The following is a 10,538-nucleotide window of genomic DNA, read 5'->3' on the forward strand; positions in this document are numbered from 1 at the left end:
GAGTACTGTGAGCACTTGGAATATGTGTCACTTCACACGCAGAATACCTCTATTTCTGAGACTTTAGAGAGCAATTCATCAGTAGCTGGAATCACTAGCATGACATACCTGACTTCTCTGTCCGAACTGTCAGTCTAGTTGCAATGCTGGTATTGTAGGTGCCAGGGGTGTAAATATGGACAGTGTAGGCAATGCAGCTGCTACGGGGCCTGTGGGCCTCTTAATAAAAATCTGGCCCAACCACAATGTGTTGAATTAAGAATGGGCTTTGCAACTGATTCAGATTGACAGCTTGGAAATACGTCTGTGTTAAAAGAAGTATTGCAAGATACTGCAATTAGTGCAATTTGATAGATAAACCCTCAAAAAGGAAAACCTAGCTCTGTCACAGGTTTAATTTATTTTTCTGTAAAGTCAGTAGCAATCTAAGGCAAAATGGTCACATAAACTATTAAAAACTATTTAACTGAAAGACTAAAAGACTGTAATATGTATGTTGATGTTGTCCAATGTCAAGTCTCTATTTGACCATGTGACAAAATGATATATGTGTTAGCTAGTCCTGATAGCTCTCTCATTGACCTCTACTTTTCCAATACAAGTAATCATTCCACTGTAAAATCCATCCAACACTATGTTGGTAAATTATATATTTGCCTAATAGTCTGTGGGTGTGTGTGTGTATGTGCTTGATGACTAGTAACTAACCAAAGTACCTTTTTGTGTGTTACTATTAACACTCATAAACCTAAACAAACACTGTGAAAGGGTTAAAAGTGTAACAACAAAAAAACCTCCCAGACCGGACAAGAGGAAAGAACGAGATTTCCTCCTGACTGTGCTGCTTCAATTTGAGTCATTGAGACATCCTTTAGCCGGTCAACAGGCTTGAGGAGTAACAGATTACATGGAACAGGGTTACGTAATTAGAATACAAGAAAAAGGTAAGATAACTGCATACTGTTACATTTATTAATAAATTAGTAATCCAAAAGTAACAGAACGTAATCAAGTTGTGATGCCGGGATTAGTTTCTGACTGAAGTTTTTGACAGTTTATTGTATCAGAATACATTTTCATAGTAACCCTCCCAGCCCAGCCACGTAGTGTGGAAACCACAATGACTTCAAGACTCCAGATTACACAAAAGCAAGTTCTGGAGCGGGATTTAATGAAGTAAAATTTGAAATAGGACTGAAATATAATACTAGTTTACTACTCTTTGAACCACTACAACATGCATGTTCCCATGCACCGGCGATACAAGATGATGACCATGAATACTTTAGGAAGCACAGCTGGCTACTCATTCAGTAATTAGGCCATTGACCACGCCGCTCAGATACACGTAATCCACTTTAAAGTGCACAGACTGTGTCCAGTGCAACGTGTGCTTCTCTCAACATCCTATTTAACAGACGCGTTGACCTTGACGACACCAACTCACAGACACAATTCCGAGAGCCACCATTGTACCATTTGGCACCGGGAGTTGGATGAGATCAACCGTGGCTATTGTTAGCGTGGCATCGGCATTGTCTGATATTCATGACATTAGCGCATGCATTTCCCTCACCCACACACAGTATTTTGATATTTGTATTGCAGGCAAATGGGATTATGGAGGGTATTGTACAGTCACCATTGTTTACTGAGGCCCACTGGACACTCAGTGCAGGATTTGATTCAGGTGTTGTGAAAGACTACCCAAAAGATAAGGGATAGGCCGTGCAGTATCATGATTAGAATAATCTAGACAGAAGAGAGGTCACACCTGAAATTTAGCTGACACCCACATGTTCACAGTGTATTTTGCCAATCATTCTAAAGGTAGATTGCAAGTTTTGGAAGGTGAAGAATGAAGGAATGGTTGTCATACAGTGGCAGAGAGAGACACAGAGAACGAAAGAGAGAGAGAGAGAGGGTGTCAACAGTAATTCCAAGTGGATATCTGGCCCCTGAGGGCATCTTGCCCTGCGGCTATGGAGGCTGAGACATAGAGGAACGCTCACACTGCTGTGTGAAGAGAGTAACTCTACCAACAAGCAGCTCTACTCTTCTACACAGTATTTGCTACCCAAAGCTTGGAGCAGACTTTAAGGGCGTTTGCATATTAGGTACGATTGATTGCTCCCCCTTTCCACCCAGCTTTCACTTTGTAGTTGCTATTCAGTGCCCGAGGGTGCTCGGATCATCATCTATGCACATTTGATGGGTTGTGACATTAGGTTCACTTGTTGTTGTTTTTTCTGATTATGCTGTCCATTTCATCATACCACAGAAATGTGTCTTTTTTTTGTCAGTTAAGCCGCGAGACTCAACGCACCCCTCACTTTCTGGTATTGCAGCTTCATTATCTTAAATTTGTTACAGCATTGTTCTGTTGTTCTATTGTCCCCACCCATATGCAAAAACTCTTGAATTATCCCATAAATCTTTGTACATATTGTCCAGTTGTGCTTGATGTTTTGGTCTGCAATTCTTTTTTAAAGCAAGCTTTTTCAGAGAGATCCGTGTCTGAATTGGACAGTCGCCTAGTCATGATAACGCATTCTGAATAGCGGTCCACTTTCTTATTTTGGTACAGTTGGTTTTCACATCTGATGCCAACTGTACCCATACACATGACCTGTACCTTTTTAAGTGGTCTGGTGCACGGTTCGCAGACTTTGGGGTCAAGTGTCGTCTGATCCGGGCCTGGATCCTTGATGTTAAAGCGCCTAAAGATTATCCTATAAAGACTTTATCATCACGTAGACCTCCTTCAAGTCTGTTTCCATAATTGAAAAGATTAGTACATCATTAACTAGCGTTAATACTTATGCTAGCTACAGAAGGTATACTAAATGTCTACACATGCTGTTGTGGCTTTTTAATGGTCGTAACAGTGAATAAAGACTTCTTCTGCTTTACAGGAACACTGTTGTTCCTTCGTTTCATTCTCCTCGGTCTCGATCACCAGGTAATGTGGTGGTTCACTTTTACACTGTGATCTGTAGCTTTGGCTTCTGTCTTGATCTTTTCACACTGATTGATTTCCTGGATATATATTCTTCAAACACATATTGTAGAACCTTCTGTCTGCTTCTCTCTGAAATCACTTTTTTGTATTTCTTCAGGGAGTGCAGCTGGTGACAGTGTGGGCTCCATGGTAGCTCTGACAGCTTGACGAAGTAGCAGCAGGGGGCGGGGCTTAGGAAAGGGTCAATGCACAGCAGAGGGTTAAACTTCTTGAGTGAGGTGAACTTCAGGTGCGCTGTGGCTCTGCACTGACACTTACTAAACTGGATCATAAAATACTTTCTTACTTACATTCTTACTCAAACTATTTTCTCCTTTGCAGACCTTTTTTGGGATTTGTTAAAATTGTGACTTCTCCCGCACACAGACAGAGCAGCTAAAAACATTAATGCAAACATATCTTTTTGTGCATCCGTGGCAAAATATTTAGATAGCAGTTGTTAACGTAAACATGACATGTCCCTTGAAATGTCACATTTGCGTTAGTTTACCTGTAGAATTGTACGCATGCATGTTTTTGTGGTTAGTCTTAGCTGTTTGTTTCCTGCCTCGTGTCTTCCATCAGAAAATTGAAACATGGTATGTTATTGGATAAGAACAACAGGGAGCAACTGGAGAGGATATACTATTTGAATAACAGACACAGATTTTATGATTTCCATCCCATGTTTCAACTCAAACTGGCCCAGACTAGAACACACTCTGCAAACCTGGCCACCCAAATCATGTTTATAATTGAGTCTCACATCATTACATGCTATGATCTGTCTGCACATAAGTGCTACTTTGGATGAAGCTCTCACAAAAAGTGCTGTTGTTTTCACCAGCATCTATAGAAAATAACAAGCCATTCATATACAATGGGCCTCACCAATCAGCTTACTTGCATGGAAATCATTTTGAACGTTTGTAATTACAAGCACTTCAGCCACAACAGGTTATGAGTAAGAGTTTGCGTCCATAAAGTTTATGCCTGTTGTTTCAGCATCTGTCAACGTTTAACACTAATGGGACCACTGTAAACAAGAGTCATAATGTGTGTCTTATGATGGAATGGAGTAACAAAAGCCTCTAAATGATATTCAACGTGAGTCATTTGCCGCACAATCAAAATTTTGGCCAACTTGTTGATCCGCTTTGAATCAGCCACTTAAAGTGTCCGAAGTGTGAAAGGAGGACAGTCAAAGTGTTGAGGGGAAAATCAACTGGTGACTTGGCTGCACTCTCTGTCATTGATCCCAGTGTCTGTCTGTCCATCCCCACACCGCTCTCTCTGTCATGTTTACAACATCCCAGCTGCCGGCGGCAACACCCTCCAAACGCTGCCGATGGCGTCCTCTCCAAGCCGTCCATCAAACACACCCCTTTCCCCTCCATTAGCTGCACGCAAACCCCATGGCGGCTGTGTGGGACCAGACAGCCCGCCTCAGCCCCTGGCTCCGGCTATCGATTGGTTCTTACGGTAATGGGCGTCTGTCTCCCTACTGTCTAATTGGCTAAGTGATGGGATTGATCCTCGGATTGTTCGCTAAGTTCATTTTGCTGCGGCCACCGTCGAGACCAGCGAGTGGACTGCATTGCATGTTCGGAGCTGTGCAAGACATTCACCATAATGGCTCTGTAATTGATCAGCTGCAAGCGATGGTGGGTGGGGCTGGATGCATTAGTGCTGGAGGATGTTAAGAGAATGTTGATTAAGGCTCATTATGGCCATCATTATGTGATAATCGATTGAGGCGCACGTGTTGTGTGTGGCCTGGAACGAACCTTTTATCTGACGTCTTGTCTGCAGAATCGCAGATCTCCAGTCAGATTTCTTTTCCATTTGTCAGGTTGTAATGAAAGATGTCGAGGGGTTGCTGGGTAATGATCCCACATCAGCTCTCTTATGCTGAGAGGATTGAAGAAAATGGCAATATATCCAGGGGTAAAACATCAAACCTCCTAAATGACTATCAATGTAAGTCATTCAATATCTTGCACACAGAGTGAATTTCATTCAACCACGAGTTTTAATTCCATCAAGGAAAAATCTATTCATAGTCAAGTAAACAGGTGTATTCTCTTCTCAGTTACAAGCAGAACTTCAGAACTCCTCCTTAACTTCCCCATAATCTATTTACACAAATACTTAAGCAAAACAGCAGCGTACACATGATATTTTATCTCGAGCCAAAACAGCGAGCGCAGGCTGCCGGTGGCCTGCAGCCTCCGAGTCCTGTCCCAGTAGTAATAACACGTACTTAATTCCATATCTGAGTCTCACCTTGCTACTCCCACACTCCTCTTATTGTTCCACTCTATGCTTACACAGAGTGGGCAGGGGGAAGAGAGAGCGAGGTAGACAGATAGTAGAAGAGAGAGAGCAAGAGGGTTGGAAACACACAGGCGTGCGCGTAAATCTGCACCGCTGCCAGCATCACCGGCTCAACACACGCACTCATTGATTAACACAGGATTAGCACCTCCGAGTGCAAACCGAGTGCACGCGCGCAGAGAGTCAACACCCGTCATCGCACATGTACACTTGCCGGGAGCTGTCGCAGCCCTCCGCTGCCACCGCTATGTGTTATCTCCCTCCCATATGTGTACCTCAGGGCCCTCCCCAGTCTCTGTAATAGACTGTCTCGTTCAGTACCGCCGAGTCTCTGTGCTGTGCTGGAGGGATCATGGGTCTGAATGTGTGAGTGGAGGTGTGTGGAAAGGGTCGAACCACCTTTTTCTCCATTCCTGTCACTCTCCCGTAAAACAATTAAATCCGAAATCCTAGCCCGCCCCCAACCTACCGCAGTGGCCCGCAGTGACTGCGACAGACACACCACCTCATGAGTGTGTGTGTGTGTGTGTGTGTGTGTGTGTGTGTGTGTGTGTGCCGCGTTTGTGAATATGCATGAAGCCACGCAAAATCGACACCAGCTACTATGTGTTTGCCTGCACACCCAGCACTCTCCGCCATTAGCTTTCTCCTCCGTCGTCCTCGTTATGAGTCATGACTCATCAACATAGTGTGAGACTCCCTCTGAATGAGCTTCATTCATATTCAGGTGAACGCCGCGTGTCTGCAGTGTGATCCCTCTGCCGGGAGTGCACAGATGGCAGCGGCGTCAAGTTTGACACCCCTGACCGCGTTAACCCTGCTGGTCTCCTGTGTAGACTACAGGCCCCGGGATGCTGAAAAACAGACAAGCAACACGCGTGTGTGTCTCTCCTCCATCAGTCCTATTCGAAATGTTAGGCCTGGAGGGTGAAGATTTACACTCAGGGGGAAGAAGAGCCTCCTCTTTCACCCTGGAAGCACGAGGAAAAAGAGGGAGTGTGGTCATCAAGGAAAAATATTTGCCTTGTAAGTTTCTGCAGGCCACAGATACATTGACGTCAACCTTTTGTTGTTGTTTTTATGCTTTAGGTCAGAGCAAGTGACAGCTTATAGTGATCAACCGCTTCAAAATCTTTGGAATCTTATGAAATATGAATGGAGAATCATTCATATTCATCTGCTATTTAAATAATTCCCTTACAGTAAACACTTACAGTAATCATTTTGTGTCTTTTCTTACATGACAACATTTGGAAAAACATTTTTTGTCAACCTATTGTTGAAGCCGCACTCCGGCAAGTGGATTGATAATGCCTGGTCATGTGATGCCCCAAAGTAAAACTCTGCTGATTCTCAACAGGCTCTACGCTAACGCTACAGTGTTACGCTACATTGTTACGCTACATTGTTACGCTACATAGTTCCGCTACATAGTTACGCTACATTGTTACGCTACATAGTTACGCTACATTGTTACGCTACATTGTTACGCTACATTGTTACGCTACATTGTTACGCTACAGTGTTACGCTACATTGTTACGCTACATTGTTACGCTACATTGTTACGCTACATTGTTACGCTACAGTGTTACATTGTTACGCTACATTGTTACGCTACATTGTTACGCTACATTGTTACGCTACATTGTTACGCTACATTGTTACGCTACATTGTTATTTACATTGTTACATTGTTATCCCGCTAAGCATTGTTACACTCCTTCCCCCCAATCAGCGGGATGGGGGACACCTTATCTAACAGTGCGTGGTGATTTACATTGTTATGCTATGTTGTTACGCTATGTTGTTACGATAAGTTGTTACCTTGGGTTGTAAAGTGAGGTTGTTACTTTTATTATTTTAACACAAACCATGATTTTTTTTTCCCACGATATTGACCATTGATTTATTGTACATTTCTGCAAGCGTGATATGAGGCTGATACAAAACATATTTAAGAAAGTTATTTTTCATTCAGAAACGTCCACAGTACAAAAATGTACAATGGCAACATTTTTTGGGGGGCTCGGCGTGGTATGTGTGGTAAAAGGAAAGAGAGATAAGAAAGGAGTCATAGAGGGGGAGAGATAAGGAGATGGTGAAAGGATGGCGGGGGCAAAAAGAGGAGACACTGATATGCAGTGATATGTCGTCACAGAGGAAAAAGGTTAATTCCTTTCAATGTGCTGCATATGATCCCATAAGCTGCGTGAAGATGATACTATCTCCAGAATACTGCGTGTAACCTTTAGGCAACGTTGTTTATAGCCACACAATTACCCTCTCCAATGTGCTGTCAAAGTAGCGGGGGCCTCCGACTGTCTCCGTTTGTAATGAGTCGCATATTGACAACATGTGGGTCATTGCTGAGTTCAGCAAATACAAGGGACCATGAGATCAGGACAATTAGACCGTTAGATTAAAAGCCCCACAGTGGCCATTGTTTAGGCTGCAATGAGTCTCATGGTACAGCAGCCACAGCATAGATTAAAAGGAAAGTATACCTAGAACATACATGATTTACTCAAATGAGGAGGGATGATAAGGGTTAATGGTGACCTGCAGTATCTCCTAGTGTGTGAGTGTGTGTGTGTGTGTGTGTGTTTGGGCTTGGATAGAATGGCCATGAATGTGTGTTAGCTATAGCCAGGACGCCAATTACAGACAGCAACAGGAGTAGCAGCAGTATCTGTCGGCCATTACTTTGATACGGACCATGGCTGATTCCTATGTATTTAATGGACACCAGGGTGTTTGGACCATTAGGCTGCTTCTCTCCAGCCATCTGGTCATCTGAAGAAACTCCTGTAACATGGGAACATAGCACATCATTACCGCCTTAAGCGTGTGTGCATGTGTGGGTGTGCATGTGTGGGTGTGTGTGTGTGCGTGCGAGAGACGTGTGGAAGAGCGTGTGCTTTGGGAAACGGAGGTTAGCGCCCGGTCGATGATAGAATCGGCAAATGGACGCCACCTTTTGCAGCGTGAGGACAAGTCATTTTAGCAGCCTAATGGAATTTTACAGAGTGGGAATACAGTGTATAGAGGAAGATATCATCTCATGCAATAAAAAGAGCCCATGCGCCGCAGTGAATTCTGATATTTCTATTTATTCCCTCATAGTGGAAGAGGGAATTTATTTCCAGTTGAGGTTAACACAGATGAGATTGCCAATACCTCAGTCAGACCCACTGGAAGACTTGCTCTTAAAGCATTGGGCTGCCCAGGTTGCTAGGTATGGAACACACTCATTGACACAAAGACACATTTCAATGCTGTACAGTATGCACTCCGGTGTAAAGGCCTGCCTCTCAGACAGCTAATTTATGATCGCCTTTCACTACCAAGTCTAGCTTTTAATAAGCGAAGCTCAGAGTCATAAATAACTATGAGATTCACTAAATCATTAGCCATTAGCCGCTCTGCGTGTGTCGCTCGCAAAAGGCTTGCCAGGTAAAGGTTTATGTGTGTTTATTGGCACTGTGAATTTTTAAGGAGGGCGTCGGTGAGTGCAGTAGATCAATAGCTTTTCTATATACAAGTCGCGCACTAAATCATTTCACATTTGGAGTCGGGTTACAACTTTTTGACGGCGTTGACGACGGACGTTACGAGCAACAATATGGCTGCCAGAATAAAAAAAACCTTCCCTCACGGCCCAAGCACTATTATCAGCAGGGCATTAAACATCACTTTGATGCAATTAAAAGATTTTTCACGGTTTGGAGCTGCACAGGTGGATAATTTGGCATACCAAAGGGGGAGTAATCACATATGGGAAGAGCTGGTTATTGAACCTCGATACTGTTATACCAACCAGAATGTTTCCGTGGCACCATTTATTGAAAACTGTCTGAGCTGCAACAAAAGCATGCTGGCTTCTATGGCTGCTTTTGTTTGGACAAATATGAACATATGATAAGTTTGGCTACTTTAAAATAAATTCCTCAAAGTAAAGTATAAACAAAAATATTGCTTTGGTTTCTGCTTTAAATTAATCAATATATTTGAAAACCGCCAGACATTTGGTTACATCAATATGCATTGTCCAGGTAACCTTTTCTAGCTCTCTTTCTCTGCACTCCTGTGTCTTGAGTATGCGTATGTCGTCCTTTTCTACCAATCCACACCTGCTAGCTCAGTACAGTCCTAAATCTAATAATCTCTAAATACCACCCACAAAGTTCCCACACACAAGGAAATGTCACACTACTGTTTTCTACTGCCTACAATCTTTCCTCCGCATCTGCAGTGTTGGTATCGTATCAGAAAATATACCTGATTAAAGAAGGAGATGTGTCGAGTTACAGACAGCAGCAGTAAACACGAGTCAAGTTATGCTTTTGTTAACATACAATGCTATGTCCACATAATTATAATCAGACTATAGCCCAAAAAAGACAAAAAAATATCACATACAACTAAACTGCATTATCATTATGTTTTAAGAACAACGTATCTTCTCCCGGGTTAGGTCTGTTTTTGCCTTATCCCAAATAGGTTTCTAAAAGAGTCCACTTGGGAAGGAGGTCAGGGTGGTTGGACGGGTCAGACCGACACAGGTCTTTCACCCGAGAGACTGCTGATTGTGTCAATGTTGACTTACTTCAATTTAAATCTGTAAATTACAGAACGTAACTACTATAGTCTTATTTTAAGTCTTATTTTTAATCATAAATGTTTTGTTTTGTTGTGTTTTTGTTTTGTTTCAATTTACAATGTTAGCCAGGTGTTAAAACTGTAAGGAACCGTCTTGAGAACTAAGTTCGACTAATTGGGAATGCAATTTTGTAGGAGACAGAGTTGACCATACAATGTTACTGAAATTCAAACATTCTAATGGATGACACTGACCCATCAACTGTGATAAACACTAGTAATCAGCTAGTTAACAACATATAAGGGATGAAGCCCGGCTGAAAAGTTATCCTGTGTATCACTGCCTGTGTTTACTTTTGTTTGCATGGACTTGTTTGGGGTTATTTCTGATTATGCATTTGAAATAGAATTTTAGGAAATTATAAATGTATGTATTAACACCGAATCTAATCAGATATATCCAGCACTATGATGCTTTGCTGTTAAATGCCTGATGAAAACAGACATTTGCAGACGCACGGTGTCCGTCAGTTGGCTGCACGGTTGCCAGAAAACACAACTCTTTAGCCATACAGCACAAAGCCTCGCATACGGTTGTG

This window comes from Anoplopoma fimbria, chromosome 15, assembly GCF_027596085.1.
Source record: "Anoplopoma fimbria isolate UVic2021 breed Golden Eagle Sablefish chromosome 15, Afim_UVic_2022, whole genome shotgun sequence".
In the NCBI taxonomy this organism is placed as follows: Eukaryota; Metazoa; Chordata; class Actinopteri; order Perciformes; family Anoplopomatidae; genus Anoplopoma; species Anoplopoma fimbria.